Source organism: Bidens hawaiensis, unplaced genomic scaffold (assembly GCF_021521415.1).
Source record: "Bidens hawaiensis isolate Kalapana, Puna unplaced genomic scaffold, B.hawaiensis_p1.1 tig00019572_1, whole genome shotgun sequence".
NCBI lineage: Eukaryota > Viridiplantae > Streptophyta > Magnoliopsida > Asterales > Asteraceae > Bidens > Bidens hawaiensis.
Genome location: NW_027492974.1, coordinates 173,668 through 196,408, shown reverse-complemented (window position 1 = coordinate 196,408; position 22,741 = coordinate 173,668). Strand labels below are relative to the sequence as shown.

At 41.9% G+C, this 22,741-nt stretch overlaps 1 pseudogene across 1 annotated transcript; it reads right to left on the bottom strand.

Moving 5' to 3' along the window:
- Window positions 1-5,065: 5,065 nt before the first annotated feature.
- On the bottom strand, window positions 5,066-8,186 carry LOC143558648 (pathogenesis-related thaumatin-like protein 3.5; annotated as a pseudogene). The gene is made up of 2 exons (XR_013139779.1): window positions 7,873-8,186; window positions 5,066-5,806 (listed from the first exon to the last, which is right to left on the bottom strand). The product of XR_013139779.1 is annotated as a pathogenesis-related thaumatin-like protein 3.5 (transcript).
- Window positions 8,187-22,741: the final 14,555 nt, after the last annotated feature.

Sequence of the window (22,741 nt, the reverse complement as noted above, 5' to 3'; positions counted from 1 at the left end):
TGTGACCCCGTGAACATAACCCCTTTAGCTAAACGGGTTTTTACATGTGATGATGTTGTCTGAGCCCTTTTGGTTTCTTTTTGTATGGCTTGAATGGGTTAAATACTGTGATGTGTTTAAATGGGTCAGTGTGTGAAGCCAACGACTTTTATAGACGATAGTTGTCTAAGCCTCTTTGGTATGTATTTTTAATGGCTTGAATAGGTTAAATACAATAATTGAGTTAGATGGGTCAATGTGTGATCCTGTGGGGTTCAACCAAACACAACCCCTTTAGCTAAGCGTGTTTACGGTTAGATCCAAACGTGACCCGAAACCAAAATGTATATTAATTTTGTTTAACATTTGTTTGAATAGCCTTATAATTTTGTCTTAACATTTGTGTGTTTAGCCTTTAATTTGGTTATTTTGTTTGTTGTCTAGCTTCACAATCTAAATACTTCGGTACTGCATTGTATGTTGACTTTGTTTAACGCTTATGCATTCAAGTAAACTGGAGCATGTAATTTTGCATAGAGGTAGAATCTATTTGTAATCTATTTATGTGAAATTTTTGCTTTACATAAATTCGCTAATTTACTAATGCAGACCAAACGCTTTTTTTATTAATGCAGGTGCGTTTATTTACCGATTCTATCATTTGCTTCAAGTAAGGACGACCAAATGCCTCAATATTAGCCCACAAGTCAAAGATTTAAACAAATCGGTACTTTGACCATAGTCTACACGGGAGAAATTGGTAACCTTATCTGGATGGATATCTCATTAGATTTTAAAACCATACTTAAATTTTATTTGTAGCTTCCCTAGACACTTGCAAAGTTATGTAGGCAAAAGACAACGACATTTTCACATTTTGTATAATATAAAATTGGGCCTGTTAAGGTCACTTCACAACTTGTTTGAAATATGTAAAACTTATATTATGGTGTAACAACTAAAATATAGATTAAGATTTATATTATGCTACATTTTGTAGATAAAAAAGTAGGCAAAAACATTGGCAAAGTTTTTTTGACAAAAGGCAGTGTTAAGGCATGTGAACTTAAACATACTTTAGTAACCACCACCAGGAATATGATGGTATTGTGAACTTGACATACTATTGCAATCACTACCGATCTTAAGACTTTTAATGCACTTCTCATCATGACCGCCCAACGCGTGGGTGACGAAACCTAGTTTATTATATAAAAACTTATGTGTCTAATAATATATTTATAGGGTAAGGTTATAATAAAAACACAATGTTTCCTAGAAATGATAGGAATAACTATGGGCCATTAGATCAACTAATCTAATGGTTGAGATCAGCCATCATAAAAAAACCATGGTGTTTTTTAACAATACTATTCCCATGATGTTTCGTAGGGGCTATTTTGTCCTTAGTGTATTATTAATTGAACCGCCAATTTTTTAATTGACAAAACGGTAGAATACGTTGCTATCATTGGGACTATAATCTAGGCATTTTGAAAAAAACGGCATCACTTAATTGAATGGGTAAATTCATCATTGTTATCATAACCTCCTCTCAAACATATTATCGGTGAGAAGGGGGACGGGGCACCGCGTGATGGAGCTCCCATCACGCGTGGTGGGTTTTTCCACACCGTCGCCGCTACCTTGTCACGCGAAATCGAGGAGGTTTGCGTGATGGCCATCACGCGTGAGATGGGGTGGAAACCAAGAAATCTATCCGTTGGGAGGGGGTGGTTATGACCGTTGGGGGGAGCCGTCGCCGGAAATGATGGATCGCCGGAAGTGATGGGTCACCGGAAAAATAACAGGGAAGAAGGAGTGGGTCACCGGAAGTGATGGATCAAAGGAATCGATGTCGGAGATGGGTGTGGGGCGTTTGTTGGTGGATTGAATTGGGGTTTTGGATCTGGTTTGGTGGGAGTCGGGGTCGGGTTGATCGGAAGGTGGTGGTGGTGGTGGTGGAGGTGGTGGGTCGGATTCAGATCTGTCGGATGAGTGTTCGGCTTCATCGCCGGAGGATGAATTGGCGGGTTGGATCTCGGATTCGGATCCGGCCATTGGTGGTGGTGATGGTGAGGGTTTGTGAGAATTTTGGGGAATTGGTAGAAGGTGGTGATGGTGAGTGTATGTATATGTATATATATGTGGGTGTATATATGTATATGTGTGTGTGAGTGTTGAAGGCTAAAGGTAAACACGATAAACACGAGACATCGGACAAAAAAAAACAAAAAAAATTCATCACACACCTCCACCCCTAGTAAAAAACCATCACATGTGATGGATTTGGGGTTGGTGATGTGACACCATTTAATTGGGTGGGGTGTGTGATGAGTGATGCCACCACATCCACCACCCCTCCCCCGAAGTGATGATATTTTAATTTTGTGCACTACATAGTTTCTTAAATTTTGCCTTTTGCCATTGTTTGTCAGGAGCAAAAGTGTCCAAATAGTTTGTTAAAAGTATGGTAAACTAAGAAAGTTTTTTGCCTTTTTCTTTATTTTCCGGCCAACCTCTGAGTAACTCATTTCTTCTCTGGCGAAGGTTGTGCTTTAAACCAATCATATCATGGTTTTTCAGATGGTATCGAATTCACTAGCGAGAAAGAGGGAGAAATTAGATTCAAGGCTTTTAACCCCCACCAAGTATTTTGGTTTCCGTAATTCTATCTTGAAGTTCTTGTAAGGAATCAAATATTATTTAACTTAATTTCATTAAAATGATTATCTATCTCATGGCAAAAATGAATGTAAAATATCAGAACGTAGAAGTAAATCAAATCTATCCAAGAAAAAAAAACCCAATTTCTAAGACACAAAATTAACACAAATAGAAAATTAACATCATTTTATTGCAAGTATAGTGTCTATGATGGTTGGTGGTGGTGGACTTGACCGGAGAAGCTAACTGATGAGGAAGGTCTTGACCGACGATGTGCTATGGTGTGGGTGACGATGAAGGTCGCATATGACTTTGTTTGAGGGAGTAGTTGTACCGGTTAATTTGTTGATCCAAAATTTTAGGAAAAAAAATTAATTGATATAATTTAATTTCAAAAATAAAAAGACAGAAATGTCATTTCCATTAATTAGATGGAGTGCCACTTGTCAAAATAGTATTGGTTCTTATTATTTATACGAAAGTACTACTTTTTATTTAAACCCTTATCTATATTTATATACATGTATATATAGGAGAGGGTTATCCTAAAAATAAATAGTTTCCTAGGAAACTAGGTTTAAATCATAGCTATTGGATCATGTTAATCAATGGTTGAGATTTAAAATTACCAATAACCGACATAGTTTCTAGAATTACTCTTTCATCATTATAACCGATATAGTTTCCTAAAATTGTTCTTTCACCATCATTTGTAATGCCAAATGTCAAAATTTTGTTGGTTCTTACCATTCTTAGGAAACTCCTTATTCGTATTTGAACCCTTTTCTATATCATATATATATATATATATATATATATATATGATTAAATCATATGGTCCGGTCCGGTTTATACGGTTGGTTTTCGGTACAACCCGTAAACCAAACCGTTCACTACGGTTTGAAAATTTTCAAACCAACCAACCGAAAGTTAAAAAAGAAAGCCAACCGTGAAACCAAACCGATGACTGGTTTAGCCGGTTTCACGGTTTCAAGCCAAACCGTGAACACCCATAATGACTACTAAACATATCACAAAATATAATGGACGATATAAAGAGGGACTCAACTCTCAAGTAGATAATCCTAGCCTCGTGTAATGAATAGAGATTTGAAATCCAGTTATCCTTCGGATTCAAGATACAAGGAGGGGCCAACAAGTAGGTCTCACAAAGAAATCAATACATATGAGCCTAATAATAGTCCCCTTAGTTCGAGCGCTAGTCGAATGAACGTTCAAATTGGTCTAGAAATCTACACGATAATGGGTCAGGCTACGTGGACACACCTAACTTGTCCGAAAATGGTTAATGCAATAAAGGCAGTTCTTAAACAGATAGCGAGGATTCGGCGGCTGTGCAAAGAACACTTTCAAAGCAGCGTACTGCGCCCACACTACGTGTTGAATGAACGCCCAAATTGGTCCAGAAATCCATGCAGCAAGTTAGACGATTTGGGTATCAATTATCAAACTAGCGCGGTAGGTTAATTAAAACAATAAAGGCGGGTCTTAAACGGCTCGCGATGATTCAGGTATGCAAAGTGCGTTATAAAACCACCAGAATGCGCACACACTGCATGTGTCGAACGAACGCTCAAACTGGTCCTGAAATACATATCACAAGTTATATGACAACGGTTCACGCTAAACAAATACACCTAAGTTGTTCGGAACTGGCATAGTAGGTTAAAACAATAATGTATATGGTTGTTAACAAGCTCAGGGTTATTCGGGTGTAAAAATGTGCTAAAAAAGCACCAGATTGCGCCCATGCCACGTGTGCGGGTTAGGGTGCTTCGAATGTTTTGGGTTCCCACTAGTTTGTTTTGTCCAAGGAATCAATTTTATCTTAGGAAAGCTTGTAGATATAGCCCGGCCGCTCAGGTTTATGTTCTCAAGTCTAGGCTAATGTGGGACAACTTCCCACTCTTTTTCATTCATTCCCATTTCCGCAACTCTTAACGCTTTGAAACACCAACTTCAAACATTAAAATCTCATTTATCTTAACTTAGTTCCGACTCGATTGGTTTAAAGAAAAGCTCACACGGTGAAGAGAAACATGGAAAATTATAATTATATTAAAGTCGATCAGTTACAAATAATCAAACGTTAGCGAAACTACAATTTCCACTTAGCGAAGAAGCTCATATTTTCACAATTATTCCAACATATATATAAAACCCGACTTGTTTACAACAACATTGATGATAAACAAACAAGTGTTAAAGCCACCATCAAACTCGACATCAAGTTCTTCGAGAACCCCATCGATCTACTACCATTCGACATGTTGTCATAAGTGCTTTGAGTTTGGTTCCTGGAATAGAAAACCTAACAAATTAACGATCATTACTAGCAAATAAAAAAAAATACATCATTAATGCTATAATATATTTACGAACTGACTATTCGTAAAAACAAATCATTCCAACTTTTAACTTTTAATTGAACCACTAAAAGTATCTAAAGTACTAGAGAAGGGAGAAAATTACATTGATCCGCAAAACGTGATAACATAATCAGCCCCAGAACAAGTGAAAATGCTTGTGGGATCATCATAAGCATAACTATACGAAGTCGGGCACGCATCCTTAAACTTCTTGGTAATACGTTGGTTGGCATGTTGCGGCGTTTCCATAAACACCCCGACAACAATACTCATCGGTATTAAACACGTCACAAGCGCTCCGGCAAGCAATTATCTTAGCATTGGCCTTGACAGAAAGGTCAGGACACGTTTTTCTTAAGTCGCCCACGCAACTTACAATGCTGCAATTTCCCTTTCCATGGATCGCTCTAACGGACATTGGTAGATTAAATCCATCAATAAGACTAACATCGTAAAAGTTCAATGTTGTAAGCGTAAATTCGGCAAGTGTTAACGGGGTTTGACCAGAGACAGAACAATGCAGAGATGAACCACACTGGCCGGTTAGACATGTCCCATTGCCGTTGCTATCGAACTTGCACTTGGTTCGACCCCATATTTGACCTGACCAACCAATAGGTGCGGTGTGGACACGTGAATCATTGGCTTTTAGGCTTTTAGCGCGTATCCTCCACCATCAAAGTTCTCACCTGGGGTGATCGCAGGCCAAACTGTCACGTTACAATCGTTAATTATGATGAAAACCCTCTCACAATCCGATAATATATTTCCTGTAAATATATTTGTCACTCATAGACCTTAACAGTCATGCTAAAAGAAAGGTTATGCTAAAAAATATTAAAAAGAAGAGCACGTCTCTTACCTATCGTTTCTCTTCAAGTATTATTTTCCCTTTCACAATTAATTCACATAATGTTACTACTTCTACTTACAACTATTTTAAAAAACCATAATAACCGTATCCTTGTGCATAGATATAATCAAAAGTGAAACATTTTTAGAAATAGGAAAAATGAAAGGGATGAAATAGTTTATGAAGGGAATGCAAATAAGAATTCAATGGATAAAGAAAAGTAAACCAAATCTCCTTTAGGTAATCAAGAAATTACAGTACTAATCTTGGAATAGAAATTACAAATAATAGATAGATGGGAAGAAGACAAATAGAATATGAGGTGAGAGAGAAATAACAACTTCTAACAATTTTGCATATCCTCCAACGTCATTGTTCCTCCTTTTTAATGGTGGTGGGCGACACCTTTTGCTGACCTAGCTTCAACATATAATCTTTGAATTTAATTGGTATTTGCTTGGCCTTGCACGTGTTCCGCCATTTGAAATAAAATGTCTGTAAACACTCGCCCGAATACACAAGATTGCGATGAAATAAAACCCGTTCATAACAATAAAAAGTCCATTTCTCAAATTAGTCATTTTCAAAAAAATATTACATGTATATTTTAGTTAATAAACAAACTAATAAAGAAATTATAATACCTTATAAAAAAATATTAAACGTATATTTTAGTTCATAACAATACTTTTTTATTACCTATGATATTTAATATAAAATATTTAAATTATACATTTTTAATTACTTATGAAAAAAATGTTAAAAAAAACTATGGTTTCATAGTTAGAAAAAGTTTAAAAAAAAATAAAAGTTACTATTAAAATTTAAAAATAAATTTTTCAAATTAAAAATTATAAGAAAAATAATACTATAAAAGAAAATAATAATATAAAGTACTGTTTACTTCCGCCATTTAAAATGACATGAGTGAATAGTATTAGTGTTGTAATTACTGTAGCCCCCCAAAAGCTCATCTGACCCCAAGGTGGTACGTATCCTATAAAAGCTGTCACAATCATTAATAGTAAGATTACAACTCCGAGACAACGAACAAATTCCCTAGGACTGCTATAACTCGCATGATATAGACCACGAAAAAGATGAAGGTAAACCACAATGAGAAACATACTTGCCCCATTAGCATGCATATAACGGAGCAACGAGCCCCTTCAACATCTCTCATAATGTGTTCTACGCTGTTAAAAGCTAGATCCACATGAGGTGTGTAATGCATAGCTAAAAAAACGTCAGTCACTATCTGAATGACTAAACAAATACCAGCTAACAGACCGAACCCCCACCAATAACTAAGATTGCGTCAAAAAGGGAGAAAAGTCTTTTCAATTGTCATAATTGTCAGTACAGTTCACTTCCGCCGTTTAAAATGACATGAATGAATAGTATTTGTCAAAAATGGAGAAAAGTCTTCAATTGTCATAATTGTCAGTACTGTTCACTTCTTTCATTTAAAATGTCATAAGTGAACAGTGTGGTCAAACGCCTCGTCAGACGCGTGTCAGAATATTATTATTCACTTCCGCCGTTTGAAATGGTAGGAGTGAAACAAATGCATAGGCCAGGTAAAGGTAAAAGTGGTGTTCCGCCATTTCAAATGGCAGAACACGTGGAAAATAAGTGATTCCACTATTTGAAACGGCTTAACACTAGAAGACCTCCAGCTCACCAGACAATTTCTTACACGCTCTGTAACCAGTGTGGGTTCCGTCATTTCAAATGACGGAGCACCTAGAAACACAAACATATTTTCTCTCTCTCCTATAAACCATTTCATCCCTTTCATTTTTCCTATTTCTAAAAATTTTTCAATCAAAAGTAGTAGGAGAGACAGATTATCGCATAATCATCTTATGAATCACGTAAAAATAGTACGTGATAATGATTCAGTTAACTTCATATAAGGGGTCTGGATCCTATCTATAAAAGAATAAATACTTTAAACAAAAATTTATAAACATGGCATACCTGAGGAAAGAAGCAAGATCCATATGAAGAAGACATGCATAGAGTTTGAAACTAGTTGTAGTTGTGCCATTCAACCTATCTAAAGTTTCATGTGAGTGCAGTGAGCAACCAAAACTTATTGCATAGGAGGATATCTCCTTGTTTTAAATTAATAGCTACTTTAAAGTTTTTTTTACTAAAGTTGATTTGTGTCTTTTCTATATGGAATCCACCTCAGTATCCATTATTATGTATTAAAAGTTATTAGTGAGAATCCATACATTACACGATGAAAATTAGATTGGTATCGGTTTAGTTTATAGATTAGAATTTTGTTCCAAATACCCGTATTCAAATATTATATTATTGTTTAATTACCGTACCGTACCCGTAGATGTACATGTATCCGTTCCGATTTAGTCTATTAGGTGTGGGCCGGTATTGGTACTCATTTTCGTAGAATTTCAATACGGGTACAGTCAGGTACATGTACTAGTACGTTTGGTATTTTGTAGTGTTTAACTGAGATTTTTCATATTTAATATATAAAATAAATTCTTCAACCATGTTATTTGTAAAATCCCGACCTCTTGTACCACCAATATTGTCCGCTTTGTCCCCAATGGGTTGCCCATCTGGGAAATCACGGCTTTGTTTTTGGTTGCCCAGGTAGAGACTTCCCAGGTGGTCACCCATCCTAGTACTACTTCCACCTAAGCGCGCTTAACCGTGGAGTTTTCATGTGCTCCACAGCCAACTAAGCCCAAAACGCGTTGGTGATGTTAAGAGGCAGGACATTACTTTGAACCAAGGATCTCTCTTGTCCACGGTCGATATGGGATTTGACTAAGAGTGGGACGATGTTGTGTTTGCCAAGGGTGTTACAAACAACCCCCCTTTGGACTCATCGTCCTCGATGAGGCGTGTCCCATCATCCCGAACGGCACAAGAGTGGCTCTGATACCAATCTGTAACATCCCGGTCTCTCGTACCGCCAATATTGTCCGCTTTGCCCCCCAATGGGTTGCCCATCTGAGAACTCACGTCTTTGTTTTTGGTTGCCCAGGTAGAGACTTCCCTGGTGGTCACCCATCCTAGTACTACTTCCACCTAAGCACGCTTAACCGTGGAGTTTTCATGTGCTCCACAGCCAACTAAGCCCAAAACGCGTTGGTGATGTTAAGAGGCAGGACATTACTTTGAACCAAGGATCTCTCTTGTCCACGGTCGATGTGGGATTTGCCTAAGAGTGGGACGATGTTGTGTTTGCCAAGGGTGTTACAAACAACCCCCATTTGGACTCATCGTCCTCGATGAGGCGTGTCCCATCATCCCGAACGGCACAAGAGTGGCTCTGATACCAATCTGTAACATCCCGACCTCTCGTACCACCAATATTGTCCGCTTTGCCCCCAATGGGTTGCCCATCCGAGAACTCACGTCTTTGTTTTTGGTTGCCCAGGTAGAGACTTCCCAGGTGGTCACCCATCCTAGTACTACTTCCACCTAAGCGCGCTTAACCGTGGAGTTTTCATTTGCTCCACAGCCAACTAAGCCCAAAACGCGTTGGTGATGTTAAGAGGCAGGACATTACTTTGAACTAAGGATCTCTCTTGTCCATGGTCGATGTGGGATTTGCCTAAGAGTGGGACGATGTTGTGTTTGCCAAGGGTGTTACATTATTATTGTATAAGTACCAACGTTTTTTCATTATTAAATAATATAACATCCAAGACTTGAATCAACAAACAAATCACTTAAAATCGCCGACCGAATTAGGGTTCTTCAGTACTATCTTATCATTAAATTAGCAACCAATTTGGTACATGTACTAATTTGGTACCCGTCATGTACCTGTGCAAGGTTCGATACATTGACTAATTCACGTTGTTTGTTACTCGTACTGGTACCCGTTTTAAGATCGTCGAAGATTTGGAAATAAAAAAGCAAAGTGATACAAAAACGGGTACCGTACCGAAATACCCGTACCATACCGAAAAATTTCGTACGAGTATTGGTACATGTTTTTATTGATTTTTGGTATAAGTACAATCGTGTATAGCACTGGTACAAATATAGGTATTGTCTCAAGCTCATCTCTAGCTTGGTTCACTACATTACCCCCACTCAATATAGTTACCAAAAACAAAAACCAAGAAAGATATTTGAAGAGATATGGCCTCGAATGCGGATGAGACCTGAATCCAAATCATATAACATAAGCAAAAATCGCCAAAAAGGAAAACCCCTTTGAGATGCGCACCCCAAAAGCAGATACGTTCAATACATTGTGCGACAAAAGGTACGATTCAGGACCACTGTGAGTGCCCGAACCGTGCACAGAAAGTCACCGATGGTTTGAGGCCACTTGTACAACCAGTATGCGCGGAACCACGCAAAACGACATCCACTATTTCCACTGGCGGATGCAGAAGGGACATCCCAAAATACCCTTGATACGCGGTCTAACGGTGATCTGCATCATGGTACCAATTTTTATATATATTAATTTTCAACTTTTTAAGTTGTACGGTAAGTTGCTTTTGTTGTAACATTGTATGTATCATTTGTACTTTGTGCTAAAATGGTTGCAACTGTGGTCATACTTCCCAGGTTACGAACCTCAACTAAAGAATCCAAAATTAAATATAGTGTAGTGTCAGTGTGTCACCTTGTTTTATAACAAATCATATTTCAATTGATTATTATTTATATAATTAATAAATCAAAAATTAAATATAGGATTATTAATAAATATTAGTTTAGTGCGGAGTCAATCAATGCAGTTCGATTCCCTTTGGATCTGCACAGAGCTGAAATGGTTCAAGAAGTGTTTTCATGCAGAATTAGGCTCAAAACAGAGATAATAAATTACATCACACGGGCATCTGATAGATCAGGAGACGGTTTGATGTGCATGGCGCGTTATGTTTGTGAAATGATTGCATGGAGTGAGCTGAGTTTGATTGCTATTATACATAATGAATTTGTCTGCACTAAATCTCCGGTGTTAGATCATCCCCTTGTGTCACATGAAGTGAAACGTTACGCTAGGGCCTTGGCACACATCTGTAGATCCGATCGTCCTCAATATTTCAGATACTTTTGCACTCGGGCTGAAGAGGAAATGATGCAGAGGCGCAATTTTCCTATATTAGGTGCAGCTGCTATAGAGGTGACAAAGAGGAAGTCCAAAAGTCGATCCACTGCTAACTTTGCAGGTGCCACAGAAGACAAAGACTGGACGGTTGAACGGCTGGTCAAGGTGCATCAAGAGTACATAACCAAAGAAGATGAGAAGATCGCATTCATATCTGATGGTTGAAGACACAACAAACTGCGTTGTAACTCAAGAGTTGAAGACTGATTTTGGGAAATGTTTGTTATTCATATTTTGTCTCAGTTGTATAATGTTTGTTTAGCACTGATGATGGCTTTTTCCCGTATTACGCTTCCGCAACTACCTAGTCAGGGTGTGACATTATTAAATTGTATGGCAAAGAGTTTCTACAAAAACCAACAAGACATGACATTACACGTCTTTACGCCGCACATGAGGCTAGATGGAATTTTCCAGGGATGTTCTAGTAAAATATTGTTTTTATTTTTTAAGTTGCAAAAAAAAAAAAACCCAAAAAAATTCATCACACCACACCACCACCCCCATTAAATTCCATCATTAGTGATGAATTTGGTTGGGGTGAGGTGTCACCATACCATTGGGTGTGGTGGGTGATGGATTTGAAACCATCCCCTCACCCTAAGGCTAAGCGTAGTGGATGGGCTAAAATGGGGGCGAATTGTGACACGTGGAGCCCAGTCAGCAATGAGTGAAAATTGTTTTTGTGGTGTAGAGGCTACAAATTGGGCCCACAATATCTTTTTTTATTATTTTCTTTTTATAATTAAACTAAACAAATAACAACCAATTTATTTAAATAATTAAATAAAAATGCATTAAAAAGAAATACAAAAAAATACATAACTAAAAATTAAAAAAATACATAACTAAAAAAAAAAATACTAATATCCATAATATTCGCGCATTTTTCAATTCGTTGTCTTTGCAATAATGCGGCCTCTGGGATTCGTATTCTTCACTCATTTCTATCAATTTCAACATAGCGGCAATCTTTTCGTGTTGTTTGTTGCTTTCTCTCATGGCATCGTTGAGTTCCTCGACACACTTTTTGTGTTTTTTTTGATGATTTCTCTCAGGGTAGCGGTGAGTTCCACGGAATTCGGTTGGTTCGGGTTGTTTGTAGGATTCATTTTGCTAGATTTTTTGAAGAATTTGGGTATGAATTGTGTATGAAATGTATATGAAATGGAGAAGAAGGTGTATGTTTATATATATATATATTGTTTTAATTAATTAATTTTTTTTATGAATTTAACCGTTGCAAACGGTAATTTGAATATAATAATATTATTTTTTAAACATCATGGCGACAAATTTAAGCCGCCCCCGCCCCTTTTCGCCCACTTATCGCCGGGGGGGGGGGGGGTGTTCTAGCCAATTCACGCCCAAATGTCGCCCAAACTCGCGCCCACTACACATTACCTAAGGATCATCGGTTTTACATAGTATGGAAAGAATTGTTTTTAAAGAAAAAGAGAAAAAGTCTTAAGCCACTATATTTGTGGTTTAACCTAATAGGGTAGCCGTCAAGGCTTCATCCCCTCAAATACCAAACGTGCCATCACAAATTGCGTGTATTGCATCTCCCCATCACCAAGCCCCGTTGAAGAAACACTAATCGACCCCGGGCAGATTACGGATAACCTGGGGGTTAAATAGATGTTTCCCACGAGGGGTTAGACCCGGCAAAGATGGTTCTTCTGATAACCTGCAAAACAGACACCGTGAGCTCGTCACTGAGATGGGGGGGGGGTTCCTCCTTGTGACCACCCTCCGGCGTGAGAATCAGACTAGATTGCTCTTGAATATAAATGTATATTAAGAGATTGCTAGAGCAGATATCAGGTATAATATGTAATACAAGATAGTATATGATGATAATATATGATAAGATCATACCATTTGGGGTATTTATAGCCGAAGGTAGGTTTCCAAGGAGGTGTAGCCGGCTGAATAGTATTCCTGTTCTACCAACTGTGGCCTACGCACGTGCCATGCTGGTAGTTGGTGGGTAGGCAGCGGCTGACAGTGACCAGGCCTGCTGTGTACTATTCCTTTTCCACCAACTACAGGCTATGCACGTGGTATGACAGGAGTTGGTAAGTAGGTAGCGGCTAATAGTGACATACAGTACAAGAGCATGCTGCTCGCCATACTGTTGTCAATGAGCTGTCGTATCTTTGGTCAGATCTTTTGCCCATACCTCGTCAGGTACAGTACAAAAGATCTTTCAGTATCGTACGGACTGGCTCATTTGGGCGGGAGTATTCCCCCTCCCGCCCTTGTGCGGGACTGTTCCCGGCTTGCTCATTCCTTCTTCAGGTGACTACTGAATTATTATGAGAGTTAAGCCTTGTGCGTGTAGCCATGCTGCGCGGGTAGCCTTCCCTGATGGCTGGTATCCGTAACTGCGGGAACAGGCGGAGTACTTGGAAACCATTGGGAGGCGTTTCCTGCGGGAACAGCTTGCGTACTGCGCGTAAGGACGTCACGTCTCTGAGCGTGGTGGGTCCTGCTGATCCAGTTGGTTTCTGCGCAGACGTCCCTTTAGTTAAGTCTTGCGGGTTCAACCGCGCAGACGTCCGTTAAGGAGTCTTGCGGGTTCAACTGCGCAGGCGTCCCTTTTCAAGGTGAGTCTTGCGGGTCCAACTGGGCTCTGCTGGGACCTACCTCTTCAAGTCCCCCCAGTCCAATGTTCTTCTCATGAATGTTTAATAAAGTGAGGTAAACTTTTGGACTTAAGCAAAGGGTTTTTGAAAAGGGTTTAGTTTTAAGGTTTTCCATGGGGATTCTTCCCGCGGAAGTCCTAATGTCACGCAGAATTTCCCACTGTTCTGCTTGATCTTTGGGTATGATGCGGGTAGGTCTGTAACCTCCTCGCAAGTCAGGAGCGTTGAGTACCTCTTGTGTAGATTCTCCATGAGGTTTTGGTAGTTTTGAACATAGTGATCAATTATGCTAAAACCACCAATTCCATCTTGAAGCTTCAAACAATCTAGTTCTCGACGTTCCCGCTATGTGGGGATGTTATTCCCGTTTCCGCAAGCCTGGCCCAGAAGATCCTTCTTGGTTTCATTTCCCTGCGGAGTGCTAGGTATGTGAAGGGTTTTGCCTTGACACTGTACCCGCACTCGTCTTATAGTTACTTTACTTCCAAGGTATTCCTGGCGTCAATTCCCTGCAGGTGCTAGGTATGTGAAGGGTTTTGCCTTAACACTGTACCCGCACTCGTCTTATAGTTACTTTACTTCCAAGGTATTCCTGGCGTCAATTCCCTGCAGGTGCTAGGTATGTGAAGGGTTTTGCCTTAACACTGTACCCGCACCCGTCTTATAGTTACTTGGTTGCCAAGGTAAGGGGTATATTCCCGCTTACTTTTGAATCTTTGAGACTTGCGTTATAAACGTTACATGAATTGCGCATGCATATTTTAGTTTATTTTAGCAATTTTCCCAGTGCTTTGGATAAGTTAACCGTTCGACGCGCGGTTGTCAATAGGTTCGGTTTCCTCTTATGATTTGTGCGGTTAGGACCGGCACTTTCATTTAGTGGGATGACCAAAGTTTACCTATGACTGACCTGCGTGAAGGTTTGCCGTTTTTTGGGTTTATGCGGGTTTTGCCGCCTTCCCCACGCAACGACTTTCCTCGTAATTATGAGGTGAAGACCGGCATATCCGTGTGGAAAGTTTATAAGTATAAATGTAAAATCATCAGCGTCAATGTTCTAAGGAGAATCATTTCCATTAGAAGTGGCTCTGGGCCTTTACAAATTTGGAATTGATCTACATGTAACATTTGCGTAATTGAGCTCCGTTCCATGTTCTTGGGACGGGAGTGCCATCGAGCCTTTCGAGCCGGTATGCGCCCTTTCCCAGCACTTGTTTGATAACGTACGGACCTTCCCAGACAGGGGTCAGCTTTCCTGGGCGATCTTGGTTCGAAGCCTCGTTGTTACGCAATATGTAGTCTCCTACATTAAAGTTGCAGAGTTTTACCCGCGTGTTGTAGTACTTTTGCATTTGTCGTTTGTAGTTCTCTTCACGCATTGCGGCTAAGTCTCTGCGTTCCTCGGTTAGCATAAGGTCTAACCGTCTTTCCGCATTATTGTCCTCTGGTTGAATCATGACCCTTGGTGAGGGTAAACCAATTTCGACCGGGACCATGGCTTCAGTGCCATAAGTGAGGCTAAACGGGGTTTCTCCCGTACTTGCCTTTTTCATCGTTCTGTGTGCCCAAAGTACGTGTGGAACTTCGTCCACCAAGCCGGATCTGTGTTCCAATAGTCTTCTCTTTATGCCGTCGACGATGCTCCTATTTGCTCTTTCTACCTCACCATTACCCTGCGGGTGCGCCACCGAGGTAAAGGTGTGGGTGATTTGAAGTTCTTTAAGCCACTGTTGTAGCTTCTTGTCAGCGAAGTTGGTGCCGTTATCGCTCACCAAATTCTGTGGAAGCCCGAAACGACAAATGATAAATTCCCAAATGAATTTTTTGATATGTTTTTTTGCGGTCGTTTGGGCTAAGGGTTTTGCCTCTATCCACTTGGTGAAGTAGTCAATGGCGACTACTAGAAACTGGACGTTCCCTGCTGCTGTGGGAAATGGGCCTGTCACGTCGATGGCCCATTTCTGAAATGGCCATGCAGAGGTGACTGGAACAAGTTCATTCTTCGGGCGATGCGTGTTGGGTGCGTAGAGCTGACAAGACCTGCACTTTCTGATGTACGCCAGCGCATCCGTATGCATCCCCGGCCAAAAGTATCCCGCGTTGTTTAGCTTAGCTACAACTGCGCGTGGACCTGCATGTATCCCACAGATGCCTTCGTGTACTTCCCTTAGGAGGTAGTTGGCATCTTGGTCGTCAACGCATCTGAGGAGGGGGTCAAGAAAGTTACGTCTGTAAAGGATGTCATCGATGAGTTGATAGTTCAGTGCTTTACAGCGTAGTTTTCTTGCCTTTGTTTTTGACTCTGGTAGTATGCCCGCCGCAAGGTAATTTACTATTGGTGTCATCCACGTTTCTGTGCCGGTTTGGATGACACAGACTTCCTTGTGTGGGACTGATGGTGCTCCAAGGAGTTCAATGCGGATGTCCTTTCCCAAGTGAGTGAAAGCTAATGATGCAAGCTTGCTTAACGCATCCGCAGATTTGTTTTCGCTACGCTTGACGTGTATGACTCTACAATCATTAAAATCGCGCATGAGGGTTTTTGCTTGAGCGAGGTACAGGGCCATTGTGTCGTTTACGGCCGTGTACGTCCCGTTTATCTGATTGGCAACTAACATGGAATCCACATGGGCTTCTAGGTTCTTTACTCCCATTTTACGCGCAATCCTCAACCCGGCCAAGAATGCTTCATACTCAGCTTCGTTATTCGTACTTGGAAAGTCTAGTCGAATAGCGTAAGTGTATTCTTGGCCTGCTGGGTTGGTAAGTTTTAACCCTGCGCCTGAGCCCTCGCTGCTGGCCGCTCCATCAGTGTAAAGTCGCCAGACTTCATCGATGTCTAGTGCTGGAGAGGGTTGAGCCTCGTCCTGGCACTCTTTCTCCCGCGATGCGGGGACTTCGGCAATAAAGTCGGCCAAGACCTGGCCTTTTATAGCTGACCTTGGCTTGTATTTTATCGCGTATTCTCCTAATTCTATTGCCCATTTGGCTAGGCGTCCCGAAAGTTCGGGTTTGCCTAAAACGTTTGCAAGTTTGAAGTTGGTGAGAATAGTGATTGGGTGACCCTGGAAATATCGTCTTAGCCTGCGTGAAGCCTGTACAAGTGCTAAGACTAATTTTTCCAAGGTAGAGTACCGAGTTTCGACGTCTGTTAGGAGACGGCTAACATAGTAGATTGGCATCTGGATGCCTTTTCGCTCGACTAACAGGACGGCCCCGGTTGCTCTATCTGTGGCGGAGAGGTATAGGATTAATTCCTCTCCCGCTTCTGGTGCTGTGAGCGTTGGGAGTTCGATCAAACGTGACCGAATTTCCTGAAAAGCTGCTTCCGCTTCTGGTGTCCAGCGGAAGTGCGTTTTCTTTAGACAGTTTCTCAGCGTCGACACGAATGGGAACGACCTATCCGCATGATTTGCCAAGAAGCGGTTAAGTGCAACTAGGCGTCCGTTCAGTGTCTGAGCTTGCTTGATGGTAGTAGGTGATTCCATTTTGATAATGGCTTCGACCTTTTCAGGGTTCGCTCTGAAGCCATCTTTTGTAACAATGACTCCTAAGAACTTCCCTTCTTCCATCCCAAAGGAACACTTGCTCGGGTTGAGCTTCATGTTTATCCTTCTGAGTGTGTTGAATGTTTCTTCGATGTCTTTCAACATCGCTTCTGGGTCAAGGCTTTTAATGACCAGGTCATCCATGTATACTTCCAAGTTCCTCCCAATTTGGGCATGAAACTCTTTGTCCATCAGGCGTTGGTATGTGGACCCGGCATTCTTAAGTCCGAATGGCATCATTTGATAACAGAATGTGCCATCGGGCGTCCGAAATGCGGTTTTGTCCTGATCGTCAACGGCCATGTGGATTTGATGGTACCCTTTATACGCATCAAGGAAGCATTTAAGGCGAAACGGTGATAACGAATCTACCTTAAGATCAATTTCGGGTAACGGGTAACAATCTTTGGGGCATGCTTTGTTCAAGTCTTTGAAATCTATGCACATGCGCCGTTGCTTGTTAGACTTCGGTACCATAACGGGATTTGCAACCCAAGTTTGATATCTGCTAACGCGTACGATGCCCGCGTCAAGGAGTTCCTTGACTTGGGTTCTACACGCGTTAGCTTGTTCCGCCCCCATTACTCTACGCTTTTGTATGACTGGCGTAAAAGCCTGGTCACACTTGAGCTTATGCTCTGCTTTACTTCGAGGTACACCAGTCATGTCTGCTGGTTTCCATGCGAAGATGTCGGCGTTTTTTTGTAGTAAGCGTTTGAGTAATGTGCGCGTAGGATCAGTTATTCTTGGGCCAATGGTAACCGCCTGGTCGGGGTATTTGCCATTAAAAGCCCATTCTTCTGGTTCGGTGATGGTGGGTTTAGCCATCTTTGGTTTGGGTGTTGATGAGACAGATGCGATGCATACCTGGGGAATACCGGTGACCATCGCCACGCCCTCAGCTGTTGGCCATCCCATCATGCCGTTGACTGAAGATACTACGGCATTGAATCTTGCCATCCCGTCTCTCCCGAAGAGAATGTCGTACGTGTGGTGTGGCTTCCTCATTACGACAAAGTCCACATCCTCTGTGCGGGAGTGTTTTCCGTCTGTGAGAGTGACGGGGAAAGATAGGATACCTAGAGGGGTGTTTGTACTGCCGTCGAACCCTTCCATCGAGGCGTAGACTGTTTCCAAGCGTTCCTTGTCTTCATCATCTAGCTTGTCAAAGAACTGCCTGTACATAACTGTTGATGAGGCACCGTTGTCAACAAGAGTGCGGGAAGTGATGTAGTGCCCCAGCTGGGTTTTGATGACGATAGGGCCTTCTTTGCTGGGTCCTCCTGGCACTCGCGGGAAGCGCACCTCAGCTTCTTTCCATGCGCATGGTTCTGTCGTCCGTCTTTTTCTTCCTCTGATGTTACCACGAACCATGTGAATGCTGATGTCAACGGGCTTTCGTCCGTTGCTTTTGTATCGGTTGTCATTCTTCCCTCTATTCCTGATTGATGCTACCAGGTGTGTAAGTTTGCCCTCCTTGACGAATGTTTCGATAATATCCCTCAAAGATGAACACTTCTCAGTGGTGTGACCCTTTGTGCCGTGGAAGTCACAGTATTTGCTCTGATCCACGTCAGGTCGTTGTCGGACCGTTGGAGCTTTTGGCCATGGGAGTTTCTCAGTGGCAAATATCTCCGTGACGCTTTTGGTGAGGGGCGTCCACCTGGGGTGTTGGCTTGATGGGCGTGTATTACCTCTTCCGCCTAATAGGGAGCAAGAGCTGGATGAGGTGTCAAAGTTTACCCTTGACTGCCACATGCTTGGTTTCCTCCTTTTGTTTTGCCAGGCGGTCTGGACGTTGTTTTCTCTAGTCCTCTGCGTGTAGAGGTTTGTAGTCTCGGGCAGATTCCCACCCAGTTGCTTTTCCGTTTCGGCAAAGCGCTTGGCTGCCGTCATGATGGCATCCCATGTGGATGGCATGCCATCTTTACCTGTCAACGTGCGGATAAGCTCTGGATATTCGGCGCCTTGGATGAAAGCGGCGCGAACAAGGTCTTCGCTTATAACGCCCAGGCTCAGCTTTTTCGAGTTAAAGCGGGTGATGAAGTCTAGTAAAGGTTCATCCTTATCTCTAACGCAGTTGAGGATCGTCCACTGTTCTTCAATATACTTCCTCTGTTGACTGAAGTGTTGGCTAAACTTGTGTTGGAAGTCCGCCCAATCATAGATGTGGTGGACCGGTAGACGGTCAAACCACGCTCTAGCCGCTCCAACCAGTGTCATCTGGAACATATAACACCACGTGGGTTCCGTCCAGTTGCTGACGGTTGCCCCCGCTATGAATCTGTTCAGGTGATCATCTGGGTCGGATATACCATCATAAGTGCCGATGTTGGGCATCTGCTTGGCACTTTTCGGGGCGATTGCTTCCGCAATGTCCCTTGCAAACTTGGATGTTCCCGCGTTTGCAGCAGTTGGTCTGAAGGTTTTGGAGAAGTCACGTGGGTTTCCCCCCGCGTTCCTTTGTTTGAAGGTTTCTCCGAAATTCCTTCTCGTTTGGAAGTCCGTTTCCTTACGCTTCCCTTTCGCCCTAAGGCGAGGGTTTGCGTCGGTGTCGGATTCCTCTTGATCATCGTCCGAGGACTCGCACTCACTGCTCATGTTGAGCTGTTGGCGAGTGCTTCCAAATTCGTCAGCCTGTTGGACGGAACGAAAGCGTTCGTCCAACTCCGCTTGGAATTCCTTCTGACGTGCCTCCGCCCACGCTTTCACTTGTTCAAGTGTTTGGCGGGGGAGTCTCGTCTGCTGTCCTTCCGCCTGGGTATTACTCAATCCCAGGGGATGGTTGTTTACTGCACTTTCCCTGGCTTGTGTAACCGGGGTAGTGTTAGTAAAATTTACTGCACTTGCCTCGGCTTGGGTAACCGGGGTAGTGTTCGTAAAATTTGTGTGCTCGCCAGTGTTCCCCCCCAGTAGCTGGGGTTGTGGTTAGCGGGGCTTCCTGGTAACTCGTTGGCCTTGGGACCGGAGTAACGTTAACCATCTTTCCAGAAGTTTGAAAAAACTGAAAAGAAATGAAGTTCTAGCTTTTATGCACGGATGGCGCCAATGAAGAAACACTAATCGACCCCGGGCAGATTACGGATAACCTGGGGGTTAAATAGATGTTTCCCACGAGGGGTTAGACCCGGCAAAGATGGTTCTTCTGATAACCTGCAAAACAGACACCGTGAGCTCGTCACTGAGAAGGGGGGGGGGGTTCCTCCTTGTGACCACCCTTCGGCGTGAGAATCAGACTAGATTGTTCTTGAATATAAATGTATATTAAGAGATTGCTAGAGCAGATATCAGGTATAATATGTAATACAAGATAGTATATGATGATAAGATATGATAAGATCATACCATTTGGGGTATTTATAGCCGAAGGTAGGTTTCCAAGGAGGTGTAGCCGGCTGAATAGTTTTCCTGTTCTACCAACTATGGCCTACGCACGTGCCATGCTGGTAGTTGGTGGGTAGGCAGCGGCTGACAGTGACCAGGCCTGCTGTGTACTATTCCTTTTCCACCAACTACAGGCTATGCACGTGGTATGACAGGAGTTGGTAAGTAGGTAGCGGCTAATAGTGACATACAGTACAAGAGCATGCTGCTCGCCATACTGTTGTCAATGAGCTGTCGTATCTTTGGTCAGATCTTTTGCCCATACCTCGTCAGGTACAGTACAAAAGATCTTTCAGTATCGTACGGACTGGCTCATTTGGGCGGGAGTATTCCCCCTCCCGCCCTTGTGCGGGACTGTTCCCGGCTTGCTCATTCCTTCTTTAGGTGACTACTGAATTATTATGAGAGTTAACCCTTGTGCGTGTAGCCATGCTGCGCGGGTAGCCTTCCCTGATGGCTGGTATCCGTAACTGCGGGAACAGGCGGAGTACTTGGAAACCATTGGGAGGCGTTTCCTGCGGGAACAGCTTGCGTACTGCGCGTAAGGACGTCACGTCTCTGAGCGTGGTGGGTCCTGCTGATCCAGTTGGTTTCTGCGCAGACGTCCCTTTAGTTAAGTCTTGCGGGTTCAACCGCGCAAACGTCCGTTAAGGAGTCTTGCGGGTTCAACTGCGCAGACGTCCCTTTTCAAGGTGAGTCTTACGGGTCCAACTGGGCTCTGCTGGGACCTACCTCTTCACCCGTCACCCTACAATTAATATTCACCTCTTTAGCCTTTAATCTTTATAAATCATAACCACGTGGTTTTAGTGTTTGAATCGGCCTCACAACTACATGGGACTCTACGCCATGAAAGTGCGTGTGGGGTTCCGGCGCTTTCAAGATCACATGGTGATTATCTTCGGTCTCTCATTGTTAGAATAGGTGGTCTCGGAATTATTATACTTAGGTAACATGTTAATCGATTTTAATGTTATGGTTGCTTTATATTATGAAATTCATCATGCTTTTGGTTTGTTTTTAGCAAATTTTAAGACGGATCAGGTTAATATGTGACAGAACAAATTCTACATCAAAATAAACTAAAAATAAGATTCCTTCAAAATTGGAATACACAAACATATGATATATATATTATGATTACATATGATATATATGACGATTAATTGATTAGTTGTTAAACTTTGCGAACATTAATTGTTATTACTCAAATGTATTATGGGTTAGGTAAAAATTTAAAAGAACACGTAAATGAAAAGTATAAGAAGATTTTATGGGTTAAGTAAACTTTATCTATTGACGAAGAGAAAATTACAAATTTTTTCCTTTTGAATTACCCAAATTATAGAATGGGTCATTTATGAAAATGAGTTTTACTTTTTATCATTTATTTGTATATTTCCCTCTGTATTAGTCATTTATACTAACGGGCGTTAAGTGTTTCAGTTAAGTAAAAAATATAAATAAAAATCACCTCAACCAACATCCCTACCCTGTCAGATTCACAACCACAACCACAACCACAACCACAACCATGCCCTTCCATTTCCCCCAACCAGTAGCACCGCCACCGTCAGCAGCAGCACCACCACATCCTTCAATCTCTCCCTCCAACAACCTTTCCATCAAAATGCATCTCTCACCCTCGTTCTGATAGAGACCATAACCACCACACCCAGATAGTCAGCTAGAACCTCACCATAAGCCCCCGTCATCTCTCTCTTCGTAAATTGGGATTTTAGATCGAAGATTCATAAAGTGGGGTTTTAAATCGAAGATTTAGGTTATGAGGGTGAATAGAAATTGAGTGGTGATGGTGGTTGGTGGCTTTCGATGAAAGGGAAGGTTTCGTGAATATGGATTAATAAGTCTGATCACAGTGGCGGATCCAGGAATTTTTTTTGGGTGGTTCACTACTTTTATATGTTTCAATTTCACCGAGTCGGGTATATAAAATTTCGGGTCGGTTTGAGGTTCGGGTCGGTTCGATGGTTCGGGAAAAGTTCATTACATAATCTTGTTTTCACCATCATTTTAGCAAGATCGCCTAAGCCACTCAAGTTGGCAAACCGCTTATCTTCTTTCACGTTAGTAATGTAGTGGCCAAGTTCATATACAAGCTTCTCCTTTTCATCAAAATCAAAATC